This window comes from Pongo abelii, chromosome 5 (assembly GCF_028885655.2).
Source record: "Pongo abelii isolate AG06213 chromosome 5, NHGRI_mPonAbe1-v2.0_pri, whole genome shotgun sequence".
Taxonomy (NCBI): Eukaryota; Metazoa; Chordata; class Mammalia; order Primates; family Hominidae; genus Pongo; species Pongo abelii.
Genome location: NC_071990.2, coordinates 126,208,977 through 126,228,665, shown reverse-complemented (window position 1 = coordinate 126,228,665; position 19,689 = coordinate 126,208,977). Strand labels below are relative to the sequence as shown.

Below are 19,689 nucleotides of genomic sequence, written 5' to 3'. Positions count from 1 at the left end.
TGCCCCCCTCCCCCACTGCTCACTGTAAGATTCAATTATTGCCTTACAAGAATCTATTCACTTGGTAGAAAAAATGATGTACTATTTTCAAACAACCAAGACCTCATTGGAGTAATAGAATTCATCTACACAATAGAGATGCTATATGCCTTTTTGGTTAGTGTAGATTTTCTGTGACATGCTACAAAATGTTACAGAATATAAATATAAATACTGACCATTCAAGCGCATGTATCTATCAGCAATTGCAGCACTAGTAATAATATTACATGTTATGGTTATCAAGCACAAGGTACTATGGTGGAGGTCATGTAAATTAACTCAACATTGCTGTCCCTGCCAAATGTGGTTTACCATCTTAAACAATCAGAAGTAAACATGTGGAACAGTCTAACCAAATATTCAGATTCAATACATACTTAGCAATGTAAGATACAATAAGATATAATAAGAGTTACTGTGGCAGATTATATTTTCCAAAATGGCAGTAAGAGTATCTCCTATTTTACATGTTTTTACAATGTGACTTTGACATTCCTTTCATACAATGGTTTGAGTATGTCTCTTCCTCTTGAACGTGGGTAGACCTTTCTGGCAGCTTTGACTATGCTATAAATGACACTATGGGGATTCTAAGACCAGATCATAAAACTATCATGCACTTTTATCTTGCTCTTTTGGGAATGTTCTCTTGGAACACAGCCATGATGCCACAGGGAAGCCCAAGCTAGCCTGCATGGAGAGATCAATGAAGGACCAATGGATAAGTGTTTCAGTAACAGTGTAACTAACATATCAGCTGATAGCCAGCATCCAAATCCAGGTGTGGAAAATAAAATATCTTTAAATCAGGGGTGTCCAGTCTTTTGGCTTCCCTGGGCCACATTGCAAGAAGAAGAATTGTCTTGGGTCACACATAAAATACACTAATACTAACGATAGCTGGTGAGCTAAAAAAAAAATGCCAAAAAATCTCATAATGTTTTAAGAACGTTTACAAATTTGTTTTACGATGCATTCAAAGCCGTCCTGGGCTGCATGTGGCCTGTGGGCTGTGGGTCAGACAAGTTTCCCTTAAATGATTCTAGACCCTCATTGTAGAGTCAGCTCAGTCTTGGAATCTTCCCAGCTCAGGTTTCTGACATCAGAGAACAGAGGCAAGCCATCCCCTCTGTGCCTGTCTGAGTTATTAACCCACAGAACCTATGAGCGTAATAAATGGTTGCTTTATACCACTAAGTTTTGGCAGCAATGGTAACTGGAACAGTCAATTCTAAAAGTACTGTGAAAAAGTTTAGTTTTTGTTTTTTCTTTTTCATTTGTGAATAAAGAGGTTTTAGAGTGGGGATAAAAGAAACAAAAGAACACAAGGCCAACAAGATAAGAGGAAGGAGAAAGAACGTCAAATAGAGACAATCAGAATGCCCTAGGACACCCATTACTTTTTTCCTAGCATCACCTTCTATTGGCTTACTTTTTCTAGTTATTCTCTTATTAATATTTGGGGTGCTACAGATAGAAACTGGAGCAGGGTGCAAAGTAACATAAAGTCCATGATGTCTGTGTAGTAGGGAAATCCTTTATTTTCTCTTACAAAAAGACCTTATTTTTTTAGAGCAGTTTTAGGTTCACAGAAAAATGGAGCAGAAAGTACAGATAATTTCTGTATATTTCCTGCCCCCACACAAACACAACATCCTCCACTATCAATATCCTACACTAGAATGGTACATTTATTACAATCAGTGAACCTACATTGACACATCATCATCATCCAAAGTCCATAGTTTACATTAATGTTTATTCTTGGTGTTGTACCATTCTATGGGTTTTGATAAATGTGTGACATGTATCTACCATTAGAGTATCTTAACAGTTTCGCTGCCCTAAAATTCTCCTGTGCTCCTCCTAATCATCCTTTCCTCCCCCAACCCCTGGCAATCACTGATCTTTTTACTGTCTATAATTTTGCCTTCTACAGAATGTCATGTCATTGGAATCATACAGCATGTAGCCCTCTCTGGCTGGCTTCTTTCACCTAGTAATATGCATTTAAGATTCCACCAGGATTTTTCATGGCTTGATACTGCATTTCTTTTTTGCATGGGAAACCCTTTTACCAAGGCAGAATGTCTCTTCTCATCCAAAGTGGAATGGTATAATGACAAAAACAGAGACCCTGATAATAGAAGGACCAGGGTTTAATTCTGCTTTTCCCTTTGCCAGCTATGTGACCTTGGATAAACAACTTAACATCTCTTAAAATAGGAATTATCATATTTATCGCATACAATTGGTATGAGGATAAAATAAGGAGTGTAGAGTCCTGGATGAGACATATGGTGTAAAAGAAGAAAATTAAGAGCCCCTCAAAAAATTCAAGATTTCTTTATAATTCTGAGCCATGCAGCAGAGCAGAAAGAGAAGACAGAAAATTCTTAATTTAGGACAACTGTGGAACTACAGCAAGCATTTTACAGGAGATGGATCAAAAGAGTGTGATCCTCTTTTGTCTCCTACATTGCCTCTTTTGTCTTCTACATTGTACCTTAGCTAATATAAACAGTACCAGAAGAACTATGTCATAATTACACAGTGACTCTATTTAAAGTTTGCACTTAAAAAAATTATTGGCTGGGTGCCGTGGCTCACGCCTGTAATCCCAGCACTGTGGGAGGCCGAGGCAGATGGGTCACCTAAGGTCAGCAGTTCAAGACCAGCCTGGCCAACATGGTGAAATCCCGTCTCTACTAAAAATACAAAAATTAGCCGGGCATGGTGGTGCGTGTCTATAATCCCAGCTACTCAGGAGGCTCAGGAGAATTGCTTGAACACCAGAGGCAGAAGTTGCAGTGAGCAGAGATCATGCCATTGCACTCTAGCTGGGCAACAAGAGGGAAACTCCGTCTCAAAAAAAAAAAAAAAATATATATATATATATACATATATATATAGTTTAAGACTGGGGATTTGTTGCAGATAGTGTCTACATTCATGTTTATCTGGATGGGCTCTTCTTGACAATGAGACTAAATTAAGGACTAGTTTTCTAAGAGGTATTTACCGAGTTAGAGCTTCACTGCTCTGAGCTTCCCTCTTAGTAGGATGGTCTCTGCCATGGTGGTGGAGAGTGGGTTACAATAGATCAAGATCAGGGCAGACAGAAAAAGTAAGGTCTCCACTGAAATTGAGATCCAAGTCAAACTCAGGTTTATTAGTATTTTTATTGTTGCTGCTGTTATTATTATTGTGTTTGTTTTGAAATATTTAATTAACTTGATTACAGGGATTTAGGAGGGATGGCAGAAAAAAAAAACAGATGATAATTTTGAACCAAAGATCTTCAGGTGAACCAAGGGACAATGTGAAGAAAACAAGATGAATCTTCAAGTCCATTGGATAGAATTAGGACCAAAAATGGACAGCAAAGCTTGAGTCAGAAGCAATGTCGACCCTCCAAAGACACGAGAAAAGGCCAGGAGGGAAATGAGGGTGTCCTTAGCCTGTGATGCGAACGGAGCTTGAGTGGCCTGGGGTTGCTCTTATTAACCATGATCTGTATGCTGTGTAGGTAGAGAGAGATGGCTTACAACTCTCAGATTAGGGAGGACAGTACTAAAGCTCTGATGGAAGGACTGTGATCATTCTGATTATTCGGACCATGCTGATGGCCTGGGTATGGAAGAAGTTCCAACAGAAGGTGACCCAGAACCAAGATGAGAAAAGAAGCAGCTCTGAATGTAACCAGGCTGGATTTTTACCATTTCATTCGTGAGGGGGCATTCAAATTTAAATCAGAAGTAGAGGGCATATATTCTATAGTTTATTTTACCTACATGCTTGAGTTCACAGCCAAGGAGACTGTGTACGGTCAATTTCCATGTGCACTTCTTCTCAGAAATTGTTTGGATGTCTTCCTAAAGACCCCAGGGAGAGGAATAGGAATCAACTGGATCCAACCAACCATTACAGTTAAGATTATGGGGGTCAGCACAGAGAGACTTGATTCTTCTCACCTTTTACAGAAGGGTTCATCAACCACATATGGAACTTTTTGGGGTGCCATGTAGATAGAGAGGTAGAGGTATTTTTTCCTTCTCAAAAATTGAATTACTGGGGTTAGCTTACATTTTTAAGACATCCATAATACCACTTTTTTCTGTTTTCAGTTTCTTTTATATAATGACATTTATTCAGGCTCTAAAGAGACTACTGCATATTCTAAAACTTTTATGAGCAATAAGGGTCATAAAACATTTGACAGATCTTTGTCCAGGTAATTTTGATGGCAGCTAGATGTTAGGGTCATAGCTTATCTCTGCATTATTTAGAAAAGAGTAACTTCTATCTATCAAGAATCTCCTTACATCCTTAAAAATAAACTAAATTCCCCCAAATTACAAAATACTTAATAGTTCATGAAGACCTTTCAAGTGATATCATTTATCTTCACAAAATTACTTTGAGATTGATAGGAATAATTATCTTAATTTTACAAATCAATACAGATTTATAGAGTTTTATCTTGAGTCACACAACATCTGAGGATGAGAGTAGAAACCAGGTATTCTATTTCCTTTGTATGTATACTGAAAAAGATATTTCTGCATTTGACTTATGCCATTCTAGTACATTTTTGGAACGTTATCAGCAGTGATCAAAAGCATCAAATCACATTTTTATGTTATTTCTAAATTATTAATTTAACAAAAGTCTAAAGTTCTTGCTTTGAGTTCCCTATTGGTTGTAGATTCCTCCTTCTGTTATTTGTTCTCCAGCATCTTTTACTCTGTTCTTTCTAGAAAATTTGCTCTTTATCTTCTTCCCATCTTATACTGTAAGGATCTACAGTATTAGATTCTTCTTTGATCTAATACTGTAGAAATATTTGGATGTAAACAATGACTTATCATCAGAAACTACCTTTGCTGAATTTGCCAGTGATAGTTGCCAATGTGGTATTTCGGGGATTTTTGTAATGTATCTTTAAGAGGGTAGCATCCTTCAAGGTTTAGTTCATGTGCTTTGTGTCTGATAATCTATGCAGGACACCAAATAAGTACTTAAGCAGTCCTTTCTTCTGAAAATTATTTATATTCTCATTCCCATCTTGTATGACTGATAACAATGATGTTTTTTAAAGTTATGAGAGATGTTTTCTTTCATGCGACTTGGTATATTGTCTGTGTAACTTCAATGCTTAACAGAAAATGTGAAAGACAGACAGGAATTACTAAAAGCCTGAATTAGAATTAGGAGAATGAGAAAGGAAAGGTGTCAATGAATTTGAGATGAATGGACAAAGACGTAGAAAACATAGTTCATGGCAAGTTTTTGAACATGGGGGAAAGGGAGGAAAAGAAAAGGTTCAAAGTTGATTCTCAGAAATTTGTTTGCCAGGGGTATATTGCTGCTTTTAAGAAAAAAAAAATGTCAAAAGGGAGTTGGTGTTTGGCTTTCTTTTGGAAATGTAGTATTTAAGTTATAAGTGGTACATCTAAGTGAAGAGACTCTTGGGAAAAGGGAAATGTAACTCTAATTAGTGCAAGAGAAATTGAGGACTTGCTGGGATGTTAGAGATGAATTTCTTTCTCCTCACTCAGCTTTATTTTGCTTCATTGCAATCTATTTCTACCTGATGTATAAATCTGCTTGTTTATTTGTTGATTTCCTCCACTACTATAATACAAGCTACATGAGATTTACTGTTTTCTACTGTTTACTACACTAGCCTCAGAACCCAGAACAGTGTCTGGCTCACAGAAGACACTCAATAGGTATTTACCAAATAAACTCTTAGACCCTTTAGGCTGTAAAGGAAAATAAGGCAATTGATTGGAGCACAGAAGATGCTAGTAAAACTTCCAAGTGAAATTTGGCTGACTGCCAAGGCCTTGAATGATAATAAAGAGAAGACTTTTTATAGACAATCTACAGAGTTGTTGCCTGGGTGCTGTGAGATACACAAAAGAAACTTCTGGATACCAGTAGGAAGAAAACACCACTGCATCCTCTTTAGCCAAGAGGAGTGGAAGGAAAGAGGTTAGGACATGCATTCGCATCAAAAGGACTCCAGGGAGACGGTCATTCATTGATGAATGCTATGGAGTGTTACGAATCTTGATAATTGTAGGAAGAACATTGTTTTCTTTCTGGCCAGCTTATAGGACCCTAAACAGAGGCACACAACTGGACAGAAAGTGAAAAAAAATTGTACCTTCTTAATCTCTGCCTTGTTGGAGGGATTTGCCTTGGTTCTCCGAAGACAACTTAGGATATTTTTTTTTAAGAGCTATACCGAGGTATAATTGATATGCAAAACACTGCACATATTTAATGTGTGCAGTTTCATAAGTTTGGACATGTGCATACCTGTGAAACCTTTACCAAAATCAAGGTAATAACATATCCATCACCTCCAAAAGACAACTTAGAATGCTATCGTTTTCTTTGCAAGTATATTTTCTTTGCAAGTGCATTTTCTTTTTGCCTTCATTTTTTTATCTGCAGTGTGGGTATATTTACATCTATTGACCTATGGGTGGGGTCAGTAGATGTACTGCAATAATTGTAGGTGCAATTATTTTAAATTAGTTAAGTGCCATATCAATTTAATAACTATGATTTAATAACATTAATGATAGTGGAATTTAGAAATTACCAAGTAAGATAAAAAAGGTTTTTGAATAAATATTCTTTGCGACAATATATTTCCTGTTGTGAGCCTCTCTTTTATTTAAACCTTTTAATCATGAACACTGAGTTCAGTAAACTTAAAACTGTTTTATTAAATACATGTTGGCAATGAGGTATTGTAATATAAAATTGTCCCTTGATTATTAATGACAAAGCCACTAGTCAACATACTCCCTTTTGGAGGCAGAGCTGTAAAAAACCATGAAGGGAAAATTTAACAGGCAGTTCATAGGAAGCTAAGCCTAAATATTTAGAATAACTCATTGAAAGACACTAAAGTATTTGATGTCTTTCAATGAATTTTCTAAATATTAAAGGAAATTAACAGGGCCTACGAAAATAGAGCGTCTTTCCGTTATTTTCATAGGTATGAATTCCAAGGGTACTTAGCTCCAGTAATACAAAAGGAACGTAAAACATAACCAACCATAAGCCAAATTGAAAAGAACCACTTTTCTTCCACTAAGCTCTAGCTGGTGGCAGGAATTCAAGCTGACTCTGTGAGCTTGAGGTGTTCGGTCTGGGCTAAAATCCCTGGATGGACCTGAGCTTTTTTTTTTTTTTCCTGATAAGGAAAATGGAATCCTTTATAGGAAGAGGTACTTTAGCCTGTTGTTGCATGAAAGGTCACTAAAGTGTTATACCACAGAAGGCTTCGAGCAGGCGAAGCACACATGGAATGAAATGAGACTTATTAGCTAAATCACTGCAGATGCTTTGCTTCCTAAACTTGTTCATCAAATATGTTTTCTCAGGGTTTTAGGGCCTTATTTTTCAGTTTGCTTCTTACTTGTATCAGAAACAGATCTTTAATATTTTAAACTTGGTAACACATTCACACATGCTAAACAACGAAAGTGAAAAGCAATAGCTATAATAGTATCACAATAAATAAAGTATATCACTAACTGAAAAACCACTTTAAGCTTTTGGTTCTAAAAGCCTAATAAAAAATGAAATATAAGTTTCACTTGATAAACTATTTTGTGTTGTTGTTCTTGTTCATATCTGCTAATTCTCAGTGAGGGCAGTGCCTTAGGTGAGATTTTAAGAAACACATGATGGTTTTCTGCTGAGACCTGGATCTTGTTATCAGGCAGTCTTTTAATAATATAATGCCAGTACTTGATATATCATAATGCCACTACTTGATACATCGTTGTAGAATCTGTTTGGTAGCATCAAGATGGGGGGCTTTGGAGTCAGAAGACCTGTGCTCAGGTTGTGCCTTTACTTCTTACCAGCATTGGACTTATAATCAGGTCACAATTGCTCTGAGCCTTAATTTCTTCCTCTGTACAGTGAGGATAATAAAGCAATTTCAGCTTCAAAGGTTTATTGAGAAAATCAGGTGTCATACGTGTGTAATACGTAGAAGTACATATATTAAAAATACACTATGAGTAGGATTGGGATCTCCTCTCTTTTCAAAAAGGATTTATACAAAAGGAATGATTGGAATTATGCTTCAAAATGCACATTTAGGCTCTTTACTGAGATAATTAGCATTTCCAAGGCTAGGAGAAGAGATGGAGACAAGTCTCAAAAGAGAGAACTTTGTATTAGAATTTACTAAAATTTTGTATAGAGGGACAAAAGTGTAGAAGACATCCAAGGAAGCCAAAGAGACCAGAGGCAGGTCTATGGAGAGCCTTCAAATGCCCACTTAGTTGGTTAACTGTGATTGGACAAGCAACAGGAATAGCCTGTGTGACATAATGTAGAAAAAAATGAGTTAAATGTTTAAAAAATTATATAGAACTGAATTTCCATATTTCAAATCCTTTTGGAAATGGCCTTGTATATTATCAGAAAGAACACAAAGGATTTGGGGCTGGCCTTGTCTGTGGTCTATGAGGCTTTGCCACGTATGTGGGCAAAAGGAACTGTCCAGTGAATGGTCAAGGATGAAGACACTGAGAGCTCAGTGTCCTGGATCAGGCAGAATGATAGGCCAAAGCTTGGTGGATGGATTACTTTGTAGAGGAGAAGCTTACCTGTTCCTCTCAGATTTGGGCAGGGTTGCAAGAAGACAAAAGAATAATTGCCTGTACAGAGATTTGTCCAGGTTCTTGAGGGAAAATCAAAGAAGTTTCTATTTGATAGATTTGACTTTCTCAGGTATCAATACTTGGTTTAAGGATCCTGAAAAGGTGTGGAACAGGTCCTATTGTCAGAGTGCCACTTTGTCAAATGCAGAAGAATGAAAGCACGGTTGAGCAGGAGACAATACTTAGCCGAGTGTAGCAAGTACACATTTGCTGTCAGGTTTAGTTACTTTCTCCAGCAATGAGAAACCACCCAGGATTAGAAGTGGAGAAATTGAATCTGGGCATCGTCAGGCACAAATGTTGAAAGTCTAAGCACAAATGATGTGCAAGCAAGGAAGGAAATCAAGGATGCTAACGAGAACACCATTGCTTTTGCTAATTCCAGAGACAGATAATGAGTAGGAAGACCCAAAGCATGAGAAAAACATAGGTTCAGGTGGAGGGAAGCTTCCAAATAAGGGTGAAGAAAACTTTCTCCAAGAGGGAGGCAGGAGAACAAGGAAAAAGAATAGATAGGTGTTTATGGTCAGGCAGAAAATTTCAGAACTGGGCATCTTAGAGAAGCCTCTTTCCACCATAATGAAGGTGATCCACGATGAAGGGAATGAAGGTGGCAGATGAAGGGAGTGGTGATGAGGGAGATGAGAACTAACAGGGTGGAGAAACTGTAAAGCTAGACCCAGAAAATTATGAATCCGATATCTTTTGATGCTTTCAGTAAATGTAGAGAAACATGTAATGAAGATTATGATGAAATAACTAAGCCAACTTCATCTTAAATATGCCTGGGCTCACTTTGTGCCATGCCATTTGGATGGATTAGATTTTCCAGTCTTTGTTTTGTTCTCCTCTGTTAGAATTGCTTTCAATTATATATGACATGTCTTTCAGATGAAATTGGAAGGAGCAGTTATTACAAGCTATAGGTGAGCTCGTTAGACATGATTGGGTATGTCTTCTCAGCTGACATCCAGAATATATTTAGAATCCACAGCCCATTTAAATGCAGGAGTTTTAATTAGGGTTGTGGGTACATTAACATATGCATATTTAGGGAAATAAAAAAATAAAACATGCGTGCTGTAATTACCTATTAGAGAAATATTCTTTACCTTGTAATCTTTGCTAACATAATCTTTGTATCATTTTACAGCCTCCAGAAATGAAAATCACAAAACTCCTGAGCCTAAATTAATCATCTTCTTAGAACAACAGTAGCAATTTCAGGAAACAGAATGTCCCATGGTTACTCTAACATTTTTATTGGTATTTGGGAAAGCTGAAACTAGGTTTCCTATATCGAGTTCATTAAAAGAACTTAAGATCATTCCTGTGTGACTTACGGTGTACCTTTGGTCAATATGGATGTGAAAAGTAGTGCCTTTAAAAAAAGGCATGCCTGTCTTTGTTAAGTTCTACATAGTCCTCTAATTTATCCCTTAGGTTTCAGCTGAATCGTCATGTCTTCAGGGAAGAATTTCTTTCCCTCTTCTAAACTGCATGAGTTCTTGGAATCATTCCCATGGCACCTCCATCCCCTTTCCTTGTCTGAACTTTCATCAAGCTTTACTGTAATTTCTCTTTCTCTCGTAAATTGTGCACTGGATTGTAGGCGCCATAAAGGCGAAGGTGGTATCTGTTTGGTTCCCTGCTTTATCCCTAGTGACAATACATAGCCTACCACCCAGTAGTTGCTCAATAAATATTTGTTAAAAGAATCTGTCTCAGGTATCACAGTGAAGTGACATGGAAAGTATACTTCAAATCTTGACATCGATGTTCTGCTCCCAGTTCTGCCTCTAAATGATTGTTTAACTTTGAGCAAGTCAATTTGAGTGTCCCTTTCCTTAACTGTAAATAAAATTAGGGGATTACAGTAGGTGACCACTAATATTGGTCATAACTTTATGATTATACACAATTCCATATTTCTGGGATTAGTTCACATACGAATGTTAGCAATATAATATTTAAAATGAGCAAATCCACAAAGGCATAATGAATGAAAAAAATTAGTGCAAAGGAGTTATTTCCATCTGCTTGTTACCATTATGCATTGATTTTACTAAGTGAGTTTCCAGAAAGATTAGCTGCTGAAAATGGCAATTGGAAACTGAGGCATGAATGGGAAAACAGAATGATGAAAAAGTTGGGGCCTTGGATAGGACAGTCGGGTTGACAGGTTTGGAGCCAACAGAAATACTGTCCCCTGTTCCGTTTAATTCAGTGGTGAAGGTGTATGGATGTGTGACTGTGTGCTTCCCTTTGCAGTGCCACACTTGGGAATTCAACATCAGCTTCATTAGTTACAAAGGTAGCAATCCATATCCAATTTTCATTTTGTAGCAGGATTGTTAATGTATAAACTACACTCTTTGCTGAAAACATTTGCAATTACTCCTATAAAAAAACAAACAAACAAACAAGCAAATGCAAGTGTTACACTGCCTGCCCCTGCCAACCCCACTGACTCTGAGGTCTGGTCACCATTTACTATACTCAGAAATGAATTGAAATTCCCACTTTGGCCCTAACCTAATTTTCAAGTGATAATAGGCATGGATTCCCAGAAGCACTCTATGCCTCTTGATAGTAACATCCTAATTTCCTTTCCCGGTAAATGTTTTAAGTAAGATTTTAGCACCAAAGGAAATTAAACTTTAAATTAATCGTAATTATAAAATGCCATCACTGATTTTTGTCTTCAGCCTAATTACTTTCTATTATTTAAACAAACCGCACCTCCTGTGAGCTTTAAGTTTGTTTCTCTTTCACTCCCTGCCACACAACGCCAACCAATCATAGCGGAGGCCTCCCTGAGTATCTCCTGCCAGAGCAGCCTCATTTAAATGTCACACAGGATTGAGGGTTTGCCTCCAGCTCGCTTATTTCCAAGGTTCTCTTTCAGTAGCTAGGTGTAGGCTGCTTTGCTCAGATGTTTTCGTTCCGCATACCTGGTGGCCATCCTTAGAGATCTAGTGTTTCTTAGCCCTCCTGCTGTTAAGAAGGAGACCTCTGAACACAGCCTTCTGTTTCTATGAGATGCCACTTCTAAAACTAAAGCAGAACCAGGCGTAAGGAAGTGGACACCGGCCAACATCATTCATCAAGAGCCTAACTTTGAATGTCATCTTCTCAGCATGTCTCTGATTTGGAGGGCTTTTAAAGAGACCTATTTTCCTGTGCCAGCTCTTTGTCTTGCTCTCATTTGTTCTTTGGAGATGGGGCTAAAGAATCCCAGTGATTTTATTTTGTGAGCGTGTATGTCAACATTCTGCTGCAAAAATCACCCCACTTTTCTGCTACTTGAATGCTTTCTTTCTCATGTCATTATCCATGAGAAGGTAGAGAGAAACGGTGAGGAAGCTAGTCCAGGACACCCACTGCTGCTAGGCTGTGGGGGTCTGCACCACTGGAAGAAGCAGAGTCAGCAAAATCAAGGTTTTTGTTCATTCATTTCTGTAAATGTCACTACTTTCTCCTCCTTCAAGTCACATGGTTTCTTTTTTATTAAGGCTATTAAAACAACATCAGTATTCTTTATCTGCTGGATAACTTCAACTCACCCTGCCAGAAGTATTCTCTGCATAAAAAATACCTCTTTTGTTACACCCCAGTTAAACGCCCTCCTTTGCTTATCTGAATATTGTTACCTCTATATGGTGTTGAAGAAACAAAGCTCTGATTGTTCTTAATTAACAGAGGAGAGAGAATGAATCAGCTTCTTTCCCTTCATATTCTTGACTTGGAAATGTCAGATTTATTTAAAGATGAACATAGTGTGTGTGTGTGTGTATGTGTACTAGTGAAAAGCAATATAGAATAATGGAGGCGATATTATGAGAAAAGAGAGAAAATAAGAAGTGAATGTTGAAGAATCAGACTCAGTTTTGACCTAAATATCCAAATTTAAAAATATAGCTTATGTGTTTTCTGTTAGATGATCACAAGAGGGAGCAATTTAATAGAAGGCTGAAGAACAAACTATTGCTCACCAATCTGGGGAGATTATGTGAAAATTATTACATGTGTCACTGTTGGAGAATGCTGTTGTCACTAATAGGAACTTGAATTTGATTGACAGGAGGAAAATTCGTATGTAGCATCTGTCTCAGGTGTTGATCACTTAGTTTTATACATGGCAGCATGCCTTTCTTTCTCTTGCATGTCTTTCTTTCTCTTGTTTAGAAAATGACAGGTGCTTTATTCAAATAACTTATTCATTTACTCGGAATACATTGAATTCTAAGGAGATGTCATATTTCCTTGGCAGTTTCCATAAAGGTCAAGGAATGTTTGTGGAGATCAAATTGATTCATTCATTTATTTTGCAAATACTTCTTGGGTCCTCTTCTAGGTTGGGGATATGGTAGATGCTAAGGAACAAGACAGGGGTGGATCCTGATGGTGTCTCCTACTATTCTTCCAACCTGAGTGAATCAGTGTGTACTGTATTTGAATGTTGGAAGGTCATGAATGAGCTAGGGGCTTTGGGCAAGTCATTTAATCTTTCTGGGTCTATAAAATTAAAGTGCTGAAATAGAGCAGTAGGCAGGTTTCCATCATTTTTAACCCCGTACAACTCATAGTTCAAAACAAATCATAAGCAGAACAAATCGATATAAAATTAAATAAATGCAGTAACTTCTGTGCTTTGGGCAGAAGGGGGAATAGGAAGGAAAGGTGAAAGATGACACCTTTTTCACCTTGGCCCCACTAGGATTCTGTAGGCATAGCGAGAGATTAGTGGCGTGCAAAGCCTGGGTCTTCAGGCTGTGTGATCCTGTTCAGAGATAACAAAATAAATACCAAGTTTTGGTTTAGTGGGAAACTGGCAGATATGGACAAAATTTCTTCAGTCAGTCACCATCAAATCATAAGACAAATGTTATAAAGAGAAGATAAATTAGTAACATACTAAGGTTATGTTACATTTTATTTGATTGCTTCAGTATGATGCCAGATAAGTAAAATAAATATATTCTTCTCACAACTCTCCCTGTCAACCTGGCACCCAAGAACTTGGCACCTTTTCTGAACTTCTAATCATCTCCTCTTAGGTTATGTTTGAAGAGTGATTTATAAACATGAAGGAAAGCTCAGACTACCAAACAGAATGTATGATATGGCCCTAACAATCAGATGGGAGGAATGCAGTTAGATGATAGATAGATAGATAGATAGATAGATAGATAGATAGATAGAAATAGATAAGAAGAAAGGAAGAAAAGAAGAGAGGATGAAAGGAAGGAAAAAGGGAAGGGAGGAAGGAAGGAAGGAAGGAAGGTAAGAAGGCAGGCAGGCAGGCACATAATATACCAAAATTTGAACTGAGTATCAGAACTCAGAATTATGGGATTATTTTAATTTTCCTTTTTTTATTTATCTGTATTGTCTATGCTTTCTGCATTCCTTTATAGACAGGAAGAAACAAATTTTTTTTTCAAGGGGAAATAGTTTTCCCTGCTCCTATGTCTACCCTCCCCCATGGTTGAGAGTATGCGATTGTGCTCAAAGAACTGCATTCAAATCCAATGACCCTGACAAACTGGAGAAATGATACAAACATACAGAATGGAATTCAATACACAGAAGTGTAGCCCAGCAGGCTTTAGAAGAAAAATCAAACAAAAATAACAGAAAATTATTAGCCCCAGAGAAGTGAATAATTTCCTGTGGTTTTCTTTTCAAATGAAAGATTCAATAAATTGATTGTGACTTTTATCCCAAGGCCAGTTGATTTTGAGGAATTCAGGACAGGTTTTGATGCATTTGTGCTTGGTTGGTGTAAATGTGCATGTGTCTAACTTCAAGTTTAAGCATTTTGAATTCATTTTTCTGCATTGATTTCAAAATAAGTCCCTTAGGATATTCTTTTTTAAATGATATTCCATGTCTCTCTCCAGATGATTTCATCATTAAACAACATTTGCAAATACACTGAATCTCTTTTAGCAAAGAAAATGACTATTTAGTAAAATGAACCCATTTGCTAGAGGACCAATATTTAGTTTTAGTTTAACTATTAAGCCAATGATTTACAAGAATACACAATAAAAATTGAGAAGTCCTTTGATGATTTTTTTTTTTTTTTTGCTATCATGGATTAGCAATATTTTCCATGGCTGCATGGCTTCCTTTTAATTGCCACATCTAACAGTGCTAATAAAGCACTGAGGACAATTCCTGATTCTATCACTGTGAGTGGACATCTGACTGCAGTGGGGAAAAACCGAGGATGAAGTGACACAGAAGAGCCGCATTTATAATAAAAGGCACACCCGACCAGGAATCTCCAAACATTTTCTTTCTTTACAGAATAGTGTAAAAGAGAACAAGCAGAGGCGAATAGAAGATGGGAGGCCATAAGGAAAACTCCGCATGGCTGATGACAGATGAGACAGCAGAGAGCCCTGCCACAAAGACAGCATAGCGAGATGCCTGCTTTCCTGGAGAAAGCCTTTTCTCCCAAGATGTATCACTGCCTTTTCATGAACAAATATATGAAAGTATGTTGTGAAGGTGGCCCATTCAAATAGGGTTCTAAGGTCAAGCCACATCCTCTAGAGAAGGGGCCTCAGCTTTTATCCTGGTGAGAAGCTACTCATCTAGAGGCAGATCACCCCACAGCAGGAGATCCTGAGCGGGAATTCCTGCCTGGTGGCAGTGAGTATGGAGCTGGCCTGGCAGCAATACAGCCCTGAAGCCTCTTACCCACAGGCATCTGATGGGCCAGTGAGCTGCATCTATCCTCAATCTGTGCCCCACAGATATTTTCAAGTGTCCAGGACACACATGGAGTGTGTGTGCATGTGTGTGTATTTGGATGTGGACTGAATTGTGATCCCCCTCAAATTCATATGTTGAAGGCCTAACTCCTAATATGCCTGACGATATTTGGAAATTGGCCCTTTGAAGAGGTAATGAAGGTTAAATGGGGTCATAAGGATAGGGCCCTAATCCAACAGAAAGTGTCGTCTACAAGGCAAAGACAGAGGCCTCAGGATAAACCAAACCCGAGGTTTCTAACACCTAGATTTTGGAAAGCAAATTTCTGTTGTTTAAGCCACTATGTCTGTGGTATGTTTTTATGGCATCCCTAGCTAACTAATTCATGGGGGAAGGAGTGTCACATCTAATTTGGGATCTCTGCTCTGAGGGTTGCTGTCATCTCCTGGTAGGCACAGCAGATGGCAGTGGCGCCCTGTGAGTCTGCACAACCAGCTGACCTGCCAAGCTATGGCTCCGGCTTAGATAACTAAAGGGTCAGAGATGTAAACTTCAAGGTCCAGATTTTTTTCAATGGAGAAAAACAAAAACCCTTGCAATATAGTGTCTGCTATGATGGAAATGTTAGTGTCCCTCCCCAATTCATATTTTGAAACATAATCACCAATGTAATGGTGTTAGGAGGTAGGGCCTGTAGGAAGTGGTTATGTCATGACAGTGGAGCCCTCAGAAATGGGATTAGTGACCTTCTGAAAGAGGCCCCGGAGGTTTGCCTTGCCTCTTTTCCACATGCGAGGCTACAGCAAGAAGGTATGACCTATGAGCAAGGAAACCAGCCCTCACTAGAAGCCATATCTGCCGGTGCCTTGATGGACTTTCCAGACCCCAAAACTGTGAGAAATAAATTTCTGTCATTTATAAGCCACCCTACTTATAATACGTTGCTATAGTACCCCAAAGGAACTAAAACAGCATCTCTATAAATATCAATCAAACTGGGCCCTAGAAGAGTAATGAGATACTGCTTAAAAGGATACATAAGGCAAAAAAGTTCTCAGGCATTTGATGTTCATGAGCCTAGCTCTCTGTTTCAATGATGATTTATTGCTATTTCATTGAGTCTAGGCTTGAGTTTTTGCTCATTGAGCTCAAACCCTCTCCATTGCTTCCTGGAGGTTTCTGCCTCTTTCTTCTGAAGTTTCCTGGATACACCTGTTGCTGTGAGGCTGAGACATCAGAACTGAGCACATAACTGATCAGCTTCATATTGACTTCAAGAACATTTTGTCCAATTGCCATCATTGTGCCCTTATCTCCAGCCATTCTAAGCACAAGCTACAGAGCCAAAACTGTCCTCTGTTCCTTATAAGGCTCTTAGTAATGGAAACTTAACCAATTTGGCAAGCAGGTAGCTAGCACCTACTCCTGCCACTATGTTTCACTGCAAATGATGATGCATTATTGCAAATCCACAGTGGGTAAAAATAGGCACATAGAGACCCTCTCAGTGTTTACACGTACATTAAATCCCTCCCATGTTTCAGGGTTTGCTTGAGAGTGGTTTTATTTTAACCTTTCACCAAACTTTTTAAGGATCAGGATAATTTTTTGTAATGTAATTACCAAAATGATACAGAAATGTCAAACCTTTTTTACTCTATGGATTGGAAGTCATATGTCCAGGCATTGTCTGAGGATAAACATCAGGCAAGTGATTACATACAGAGAATATCAACCCAAAGCATTGTAACCAAAAGATACTCATAACTGTCTAGGTGTGAATGACTACAAGTAAACCTAACTGAAAGTCACCAAAGACCACTGGACAGCCAGCCAGCCCAAATGAACATCTCCTCCCACCTGTTTACTAGTCCCATGAACATCTGAGGCAAGCGTCAGTCTACTTGTATACAAAAATTTAAAAAAGAGTTCATATTTTGCCCACTGAGCAATAAGACTAACATGATAAAACGTGTCTTTGAGAAGTCTGCTTGTGTTTTGGATTAATAAAGGCAGATGTGGTGTGTGGTCAAGATACACATAAAAACATATATGTTATTTTTTGGAGTCTTTCAGGAGAAAAAGGCTTATTAGATGATTGAGAGGTAACTTGATCTTTCAACAGATATTGGTGACTTTGAGTCCCCTTGAATTTACATTGCTTTGTCCAAAACTTGATTTAGGGCAGAATTCCCTTAGAAGAATTCTCCAGAATATTAAGTGCTTTTTCCTGGAGGTGGCCAGGTCGGACGGGGTGGGGGTTGATGAAAGACAGGGGTCTTGTGTTCAAATATTTTGGGAGACTTGCATTAACCATACTTTTAATTTCTATAAATTGATGCTTTAACATCTACAAAATGACCACTAGCTGTTTCCAAGTAAGCCCTGGCTCATCCCCAAAAAACATGTGGAGACTTTAGATAGCCCTAAAACTATGCATTAATAGTCACAGTGAACATGAATTTCATGGGGCACCACTTTGCAACATAGCTAACCTATCCTAATAAGCCTCCTACCCTGCCTCATCCATTTCTTCTTGTAGGATTTGAACTAAAGGTTCTGCTCTCTCTCTGCCTCATGGCTGACCCCACTCCTTCCCCTGTGGGGCATGTGGTATTCTCCCCGGGGAACTGTGGATATAATCAAGCCATAGAACTCCTTCTGGTTTTTCTCTTTGATCTGTATCTGGCCTCAAGGTAATGTGATTAAAACAAAACTGTGGGTTAGAAAAAAAAAAAAAAAAGGACATACTTCTTTCTGGCAGTACTCTCAGAAATGTTAATATATAAATGTGCATTCTAAATTTTCAGTGTCAAACTTACTTGGCTTTGGAATCTTTTTTTTTTTTTTTTTTTTTTTTTTTTGAGCAGTATGTCTTGTGGAACTAGCATTTCTGAGATTTCCTTTGAAAGGTGCTATTCTGCTGAAATACTGATTATGCATGTAGGAGACATGGTATGTCAGTAAGTATTGTCTGAAGATAAAAACGCACTGGTATCGTTGTGAAATGAAATCAAACAACATAGCCCAGAGAAAGCCCAACTTCCATATGAAAATTAACTGGGGACTTCTCCTTCATCAGGGATTTAGCACACAGACACTGAAGGTAATATCTCAATGAACTTACATAGTTTGTTTGGTCCACACATTTTAAAATCCGTATATATTTTGCCCTTCCTAATCCTTGAATAAATCTTTTCTGTATAGGACAAGTGCTTACTGGATGTCTTCTCTCGTATATAGGCGCTGGGTACCTCAAACTCAACCTGTGCAAACTGAACTAGTGATCTTATTCCCATTTTTCTTCGCAAATGGCAATTCCATCTACCCATTCACTTGCATCAGACACCCAGGAATCTAACAGTCTCCTCCTTTCCCCTTATCACAGTACCCACCATTGCCCACTAATCATGTCATTTCGGCATGTCTCATGGCACATCTATCTTCTCTATCTCCAATACTGATCCTTGTCCAGATTCACATTATCTCATGTCTCACTTTCATGGTGTCTTAACTAGTTCTCTTTTCCCTAATCTTTCCCCCTCTTGAGTCTCTTCTTTATAATGATGCTAATGTATTTTTTCCAGAGTACATTTTTGATTATGTTAATCTCTTTTTATAAGCTACCTGCCCTTTCATCTGTGATTTTATTACATAAAGCCCAAACTCCTTAATCTTTCATGCCCATTTTTTTACTATCTCATCCATACTTGTTTTTCCAATTTTCTCCAGCTGTCTACCTGTAGCACAGGAAACAAATTCAGTCACATTAATCTGGCCGTGGTATGCTTTTTCACCTTTTGCCTGGGACCACCCCTCACTTCCATACCAGCTACACAATAAAGATCTATTCATCTTTCCAGATCAAGCTCAAAAGTGTTCTCTATGAACCTTCTCCTGATCTCTTTGTTCTCTTTTCCCACAGCATGCACTACACAGTTTCATACTTATTTGCTCATATGTTTGTTTTACCCTACTAGTTGGCAAGTTCCTACAGGTAAAATATTACGTATGACTAATCCTAAAATCTCCAAAGGCTGACATAGCACTTGAAACACTGAGGAATATTTTACAAATGCTTATTTAGTGAAAGGACCATTATTTCCTTTTATATATGAAATAAATTATATACTGTATACTTCTGATTTTATATCATGTATGAGTACGATTGAAAAGTGCCTCTTCTACACTAATCACTTGATATTGCCTCTTC

At 38.0% G+C, this 19,689-nt stretch overlaps 1 protein-coding gene across 3 annotated transcripts in view; it reads right to left on the bottom strand.

The window, feature by feature from the left end:
• NKAIN2 (sodium/potassium transporting ATPase interacting 2) overlaps positions 1-19,689 on the bottom strand; it is a 1,031,975-nt gene that overhangs the window by 7,445 nt on the left and 1,004,841 nt on the right. The window lies entirely within an intron of this gene.